The sequence below is a fragment of the Rhinolophus sinicus genome, linkage group LG16 (assembly GCF_036562045.2).
Source record: "Rhinolophus sinicus isolate RSC01 linkage group LG16, ASM3656204v1, whole genome shotgun sequence".
Lineage (NCBI taxonomy): Eukaryota > Metazoa > Chordata > Mammalia > Chiroptera > Rhinolophidae > Rhinolophus > Rhinolophus sinicus.
Genome location: NC_133765.1, coordinates 14,546,675 through 14,554,445, shown reverse-complemented (window position 1 = coordinate 14,554,445; position 7,771 = coordinate 14,546,675). Strand labels below are relative to the sequence as shown.

Sequence of the window (7,771 nt, the reverse complement as noted above, 5' to 3'; positions counted from 1 at the left end):
GGGATATGGTGTCTCTAAAAGGTGTGCGTTAGTTGGTAGGAATATGTGATCAGGGGTGGCAGGGGTCCTGGATTAATAAGGCAGAGAGGAGGTGCTACCGTTTCCATCCTGGAAAACTGAAAAACATCAAGGCTTTTTATGCCGCGAGTTAATATCTGATTTCTGAATAGAATTCCCGCCCCCTCAGAAACTAAGAGGGACTCAGGCTTGTGTCCATGGTTGCGGAACGTGCCCTATTCAGCAGCTCTCCAGAGGAACAAAGAGGAGAAATTAATTGGCCTTAAAGTGTTGGAAAGATCCAGCTCGCTGACCTATTTAAGATGTAGCGGGGACATTCTAGAGAACATCTCCCGAGTTCTGTTCTTGTAAAGCTTCAGGGCTCAACTAAAAACAGGTTGAAAAATCATGGGGAAGGCACAAATTACCCCCAACTCGTGAAAGGCTTCATTGTCTCCCTTCTCTTGGGTCCTCAGATGGTGTCCTCCCACCAACCATGTCCCGGGAAGGATTTGCTCCCATCCTCCCTCTTTCGCCCTCCTCCCAAAGAGGGAGGCGCAGAAAGGGAAATCAGCTAGCCAGCATCGCATCTAATAATTGCCTGCTGTGTGAGGAGCCGGCCATGTTCCAGCCTTTATACGAGGAGTGGGATGTGGGAAAGGGGTAAGGGGGCACATTCAACAGTAATAGAAGACACATCCCTACCTAGGTGCTTAAATGTAGTTGGGGAAACTGCATCTAAATCTATAAGTAAGTATAATTAATCGGTAATACATCTGCATTGCTTCTTACAAATTGTCTTTTAAAATATTATTTTATTTAATCTTTTAACAACTCCGTGTGGTAGGACTTTTTTTTCAAGGAGAACCGTGGAGCTCGGAGAGGTTAAGTAACCTGCGCAAAGCCACACATTTTGTTAAGTCAGCATAATTCAGATTCAGCCTGTGCTTCTTTGTCATGTTCATACTACACTCCTGAAACAGTTGCTTTCATGAAGTCAGAAGTGAAAGTCAGTACACAGAAGGAAGACTCCAAAATGTGAAGCAAAGGCTAAGGTCGGTGTGGGGGCAGAGCCCCAGAAAGTAGTTTCCAGGCTCTCGGCCTCACATAGACAGGTGCTGGCTCAGGTAGTAAATGGCCATCAACTGTGATTACATGGCCATCAGCTGTGGCTAGTTGGCCATCAGCTGTAACCAGTGAGCCATTGGCCACTAATATAACTGCTGTGGCTGTGCTATCAAAGAGAAGAGAAAGAATGGGGGCTAGCAAGAAGATGGCGGCTGGGCTGGCAAGCGTGGATGGCGGTTTGCAGACAGTGTGGATCCAGCCTCCAGTGAGAGTATAGTGCCGCCAGAGAGAATATAGTGGTATGACTCCCCTACCTATGGCTCCGTGGGTGTTCCTTTTTGGCCTCACCATGTCCTGCGTTCTTATGTGGGGAGCGGGACCGGAGACCTCGCCTGGCACCCCTCACGACAAATGGCGCAGCAAGCAGGGTCTCCCACACGACAAATGGCGCAGCGAGCAGGGCCTCCCTGCATGACAGTGGGCGAAAGGCCCATAAAAAACAAAGCTTAATCAGCAAGAGAAAAATTGGGCCCCCAGTGGTGAATCCAGGGACACTAAGAAGATGGATTGTCACACACAGGATTCGTCATAGGGAGAAATAATGTTTCTTAAAACAACGCCCCAGCTAAGTTGCTGGGGAAGGAGGCCTTGAAGACAGGCCAACATTTTCATTCTTTGTCGCAGTGCTTACAGGGCCCAGCTTTGTCTAGTTTACAGATCCCTGCCAGAGTTAGCCCTCCAGGATTTCACTTCTGGTTTGCTGCCCAACAAGCTAAGGAATGTGATTTGTCAAGAAGTTTTGGTTGTAAGTGACAGAAGTTTAACATGAATGATTTGAAGTGAAAGCAGAGGCATTTCTTACATCAAGTAACAAAATCTTGGAGGGAGCTGGAATAATTGGAAATTAGATAGTGAAAAGCCATCATGGTTATCACTCATCTCTCTTGCTTAGCTCTCAGTGTCAGCTTCATTTTCTCAACCCTTCTCACACATTTTTTTTCTTTAAGATTTTTATTGGGGGAGGGGAACAGGACTTTATTGGGGAACAGTGTGTACTTCCAGGACTTTTTTTTCCAAGTCAAGTTGTTGTCCTTTCAGTCTTAGTTGTGGAGGGCGCAGCTCAGCTCCAGGTCCAGTTGCCAGTTGCTAGTTGCAGGGGGCGGAGCCCACCATCCCTTGCGGGACTCCAGGAGTTGAACTGGCAACCTTGTGGTTGAGAGCCCACTGGCCCATGTGGGAATCGAACCGGCAGCCTTCGGAGTTAGGCGCATGGAGCTCTAACCGCCTGAGCCACTGGGCCTGCCCGCCTTCTCACACTTTTTGATGGGACCTATGGCTGCCAGACAGAGTATAGGTGCTGTTCAATATAACTTGCTGCGATGATGAAAATGTTCTCTATCTGTGCTGTCAGGTACAGTAGCTGTTAGCTACATGTGGCTGTTGAGCACTTTAAGTGTGGGAGTGGGAATGAGGAAAGGAATTGTAAATTTTAATTAATTTAAATAGCAACATGAAGCTAGTGGTTAAAATATTGAACAATGTGGCTTGTCATCTAGGGAGGGGAAGACTTTTGATGGAGCTAGTTCAAAAGAAATCTTGGTGAAGGACTGTGGGTGGCCTAGCGTAGGTCCCATGCACAGCTCTGGATCAATCACTATAGCCAGGAGAATAGAATACGATCCCAGGCTGGACCATCGACCTAGCTCCACAGTCATTCGTGGGGTGGTCTATTACCAGAAGGAATGGGAGAACAGATGCTGCGCAGACAAATCAAAATCTTCTAAAGGTGGAAGAGATGATTTCTATCTTGATTCCTAAGAAAAAATATTAGCAAGCATTTATTGAAAATCTATTATGTGTCATGCATTTTACATATATTACCTTAAATCTCTCTCTCTCTCTCTCTCTCTCTCTCTCTCTCTCTCTCTCTCTCTCACACACACACACACACACACACTCACACACACCCTGAAAGGTCAGTTTTTCCCACTATGTTACAGATGAAGAAACAAAGACTCAGATTGTGTGACTTGACCAGAGACAGTACATTGCACAGCCACAATATAGATCCAAGTCTATTTCTAAAGTCTCTGTTCTCTTCATTATAATATGCTGTTCTTAGAGATTTGGGATATAGAAAAAATGATGATTAATAGTGGATAATTGTAACAGTCATAGCAAAACACAAAAATGATGGGTTTTCTTCAAATAGCTACCTCGATGCCCTGCTTTTATTCTATACAACATTTTTGAAAATTTCTCTTTAGAAATTGCTTTTAGAGCCTGTAACACATTTTAAAAGTAACTTTAATGATTGCAATTTTTATACTTTAGGAGTCATTTTCTAAAAAAAAAGTCAAAAGTATGATGAATAATATAAGTAACAATTTATAGGTATCTAATATCATTTTTGCCCAAATTAGCTTTATGCAAAGGCAAAATGTCTTATCTGAGTTGATCTTCTTTAGTTTCAAAGAACAAATATCCCAGGGAACTTACCATCAGAAGAGAGGCACATTGTATGGATCTGGAATTGGCGAGTTCAAACACTGAGGCAACTCCTGGAACCAATTTTCATAGGTAGCTCTGAATCTTTCTGCTTATTTGCTTCATTTTCCAATCTTTACCAATTGACTCCTTCTATTTTGATCATCTCAGGGCTCTCAATATTTCCAACAATTTAAAAACCTAATGCAAATTGGCATTAACCATAAAGAACTTTATTGGCTCACATATTTTGAAAGTCTAGAGGTGGGGGAGCCTTGAGAGCTAGCGTAACACAGAGGCTCAAAAGTGTCAACAGGGAATAGGAAGAAGGACTTTCAATTGTCATTAGACCATATCCTTGAAATGCTGCAGGTCACTTAGATGGAAAGAAAACGAATAATGATAAGGAGACTATGGATTTTGACACTAGGCATTACAAGCTCTGAGGCCTAGCAACATTAAGGAGGTGTCATAGTTTGGGTTCTCCAGGAAGCAGAGCCTGAGACAGTTTCATGTTCAGGATGCTTATCATGGAGTGTGCTTGAAACTGATGCCTGTGGAGAAAGGAGGAGGAAGATAGAGTAGGCAGAGGGAGAAGTTGAACTGTGATGCTGGCCGGACAGCCTCAACCAACCCCACAGGGAACTCTGCAGCTGCAATGAAGGCCCATTAGAGTTGTTCCAAGTTAGGTAGAAATAGCGGCCTTTATATCCCTGTCCTTCAGTCACTGGATGTGGCTGCTCCTCAAAGGGAGGGTGAGGCAGCTCTCTGAAGCTGAGGCAGTCCCTTCAGGAGCTGACAGCCCAAGGGACCACAACACTCCCAGTAGCTAGACCAACAAGTCCTTCCTTGAAGAGGAATCTGGGCAGTGTATCTCAGTGTTTATCCTCGGTATTTGGTAATGTGGAGAAGCACTGAGACTCCTATGTTATTATTTTTTTATCACCCACCAAGGCAAAGGAGAAAAGACTTCTATATCCATGATACAATTAGAGAATCTTTTGCAAAGATCAGGATAGCAGATGTTGAGACAACTGGGCTTACCTGGAGTAATTTGCTATTGGTGCCATTTACAATGAAATGCTGCTGCAAATACTCGGTCTGCTTAGATGAGCAGAAGAATCCTCAGCAATGACTCTAGTTATAAAGCTTATTTTGAGAGGTGAATAAGGAGGAGGAAGAACAAAGGACAGCGCTATGGGCTGCTTTCAGGAAATAGCCGAGGATGTTAGTTAGCCCTGGAAATCCTGCTCATACTTGAAAGGAAGAGAATAAAAGTGGGCGTGACTCAGCTGCCTGAAGTTGGGTTCCCAACATTCAGATCCCATGAGAGTGGGAATAGGAAGATTTCAACCTCTGTAGAGGTTCTCCTTAGGATAGGCCCTCAGGACTGACATGTTGTTTTCTAATTTGTTGCAGGTGTGGGTCAGTCAGCCACAAAAGATAGTGGTGACCAAACAGCAAATTGCCCTGTGGTGCCCATTAGACAGTCAGGAGTGGACTGCTGCCAAGGGCCCATGACTTGGGTCTTTGTGCAGAGGTGGCCAGGGATCCCCCAGTCACATATATCAGAGAATACCCTGCTCTGATGAGGAGTGCCCTGGAGCAGGGCCTCAGGACTCCTGCCAGCAACACCCATTCTTCTATATTTCTGAAGAAGATAGACATTTTCTTAAATAATTGTTTTCGGGGGGGGGAGGGTTAATAGTGTGTGTTTTTCCTGGGGCCCATCAGCTCCAAGTCGTCTTTCAATCTAGTTGCCGTTTTCAATCTTAGATGCAGGGGGCGCAGCCCACCATCCCATGCGGGAATTGAACCCGCAACCTTGCTGTTGAGAGCTCGCGCTCTAACCAACTGAGCCATCCGGCCTCCCCCCCAAGACAGACATTTCCAAGCAAACAGTTCCCTTGCTAAGAAACTAACTGTGGCCACATAGAAGATAAGCCTTGTGAAAAGGTCAGAAAAGAGAAACTGGGCCTAAGATGTGGCTCTCTGGACATAACGAGAGTATAGATTCATCTGAAACTACTGCCACAGCTGCTAGTGGAAGGCATAGACCTTGAGGTAGAAGGTTAGAGAGAGCAAGGAGCTACCTAATAACAGTTCGTCCTAGTGTTGGTGTGTGTGTGTGTGTGTAAGTATACAAATCAATTTCCCTCTGGTCCTCTCAAGTGGAGGCAGTTTTCTGTTCCTTACCACTTTGGGTGGAGGTGGGATGGGTTTCCTTCTTGCTATTTGGTTACTCAATGCTATTTATAAACCATTCTCCCTCCTTTTTCTGAGCTTCACCCCTCACTTGGAATCTAATGTTGTTAGACTATACCACTCACTGCTTTCCAAGTTATACTCATCTACCAACCTCCAGAACTTTTCCTGAAATTCCCTGAAGATTTCTGTTCCTGGCTCTTTCCAACACTATTCTTCTCATATATTTTGTTGATCTCAGTAACCTCAGGAATAATCCATCCAATGCTCTGACCCTTCATTTCTATGCCCTTTTCTTCTCCAGCGATCTTGCTCTTTAACTTGCCTCAGCACTCCCTCCTTTGGTTGAACCATAGACTTGGACAGTACCAATATTTGCAGCCCCTCCATACTCTCAGTTTCAAGCATCCCACTCTGGGATCACCACCTCTTATCTTTTCAGTGCATTCTTTCTAGTATCCTGTTCTAACAAACCTTCAACCTCCCCCCACCCCCACCCCCCACCCCACTGGAACCTACAATCTCTTGATCCTACCAGCTTTAACTTTACAGTGTTCCTTACCTCCTATTTGCCCTCCTTTCCCACATTACCTATCTTAAATTCCTCGGTCAGTTATTTAATTATTCCCTTGCATTGATCTTCAACTCTCTTGCCCCTTTCTTGATAGCAATATTTTGGCAAAACCTCAACCTTGGTTAAAATTAAATACTCCACTTACTTCATGCCTGTAACTATGCAACTAAAGAAAAAAACACTAACCCATGCCTACTGGTCTCACTTTAAATTCATAATCATGAACCTTACATGGCAGTCTTCTTGCCAGGCTGAACCCACTTTGGAGTGACCGTACTCACTGTGCCCGCTGCTCGGAACACTCTATAAAACTCTCCCTTGAAGATTACAGTAGCTTGTTCCATACCTCATGAAACTGCATTGGAGTCTGCTGGAAAGGACCTCAGGGACGCCTTCTCTGGTTATCCTTTCTAAAATTTTATGTCCCCTCCCTCCAACACACTCTTTAGCCTCTTTTTCTGCTTTTACTCTACAGTACTCATCAGCATCAGACATTTATTTACGTATTCATGTGTTTGTTTGGTTATTCCTTGTTATATTGTGAATTCCATGAGCAAGGTGTATTTGTCTGTTTTGTTCACTGTTTATACTTCCAGCGCCTAGAACAGCACTGGGATATAAAAATGTCTCAATTATAAGTTAAATGAACGAATGAATGGATATTTCATAGGGATAATGAAATGCCCAGGATTATAACAGAACTTACAGCAGGGAGGGAGACCACTCACGAAGCTGCGATGCTCAAATATAGGAATATGTATGAAATAGCACTGTAAATGTAATGAGATGTACAAACGATCAGTATGATTTATTACTGCTCTAGGAAGCCCTGCTAGGAAGCCCTTCTCCCGTGCTTCCCTCGGTTGGGAATCCTGCCTCGCAGTCAGCAATCCAGGCTGGCGCTGATCTTTTCCTGGAGGATTTGGTACGGTTTCAGGGCTGGGACTACGGTTGCACATCAGCCGGCCCCTCAGCCCGCCCTGCCTAGGTCGGGATATTACCCAGCGGTCCTTCGCACCCACCAGTTTCCGCCCGGTTCCTCGCGCCTTCACAAGGCCCGCCCCCTCAGCCGGACAGGAAGCGGAAGTGACGAATCCCGGCGCCCTAAACCCGCCCCTCACGCCTTCCCCGCTCTCAGAAAGTGCTGCCCGCGGGGAAGGGGCGAATACCGGGAGGCAGAGGGGAGGGGACGGGAGGGGCGGGGCGGCCCACCCAAAAGTGGCGGTTTGCAGGAGGCGGTTACCTTAGTATCCCGAGTAGTTTGAGTCTAGCGAGCTGCCGGCGGGTACCGGACCAGTGCTACCTCAGGAGTGGGACCACGAAGCCCCAAACAGGCTCTGCCCCAGGACACCCTCCTCGTTCAGCGCTTCCCCCATAATCGGATACTGAGTATTTGGACTGCCTCAGACCCAGGTCCCCACCCCCGCCCTCCCAGCCCGC

General features: G+C 45.8%; 1 protein-coding gene and 1 long non-coding RNA gene across 6 annotated transcripts in view; one reads left to right on the top strand and one right to left on the bottom strand.

Annotated features, from left to right (window-relative positions):
- Positions 1 to 685: 685 nt before the first annotated feature.
- The window catches only part of CCDC15 (coiled-coil domain containing 15), a 68,747-nt gene continuing 61,661 nt past the window's right edge, over positions 686 to 7,771 (top strand). For 2 of the 4 annotated variants that reach the window (XM_019710460.2, XM_019710457.2), the window contains exon 1: positions 7,424 to 7,744. The gene's annotated coding sequence lies outside the window, so the exon portion shown is untranslated. Of the gene's footprint in view, positions 748 to 7,422; positions 7,745 to 7,771 lie in introns of those variants that run through there. The other 2 variants (XM_019710459.2, XM_074321363.1) reach the window with 2 other exon arrangements.
- On the bottom strand, positions 1,603 to 7,703 carry LOC109433902 (uncharacterized). Of its 2 annotated transcripts, XR_012492592.1 has the most exons (4): positions 7,575 to 7,703; positions 7,038 to 7,101; positions 3,565 to 3,626; positions 1,603 to 2,879 (listed from the first exon to the last, which is right to left on the bottom strand). It is a non-coding gene; the product is annotated as an uncharacterized LOC109433902 (long non-coding RNA). The 2 variants fall into 2 exon arrangements; XR_002135744.2 differs by lacking the exon at positions 3,565 to 3,626 and having other exon boundaries at positions 1,604 to 2,879.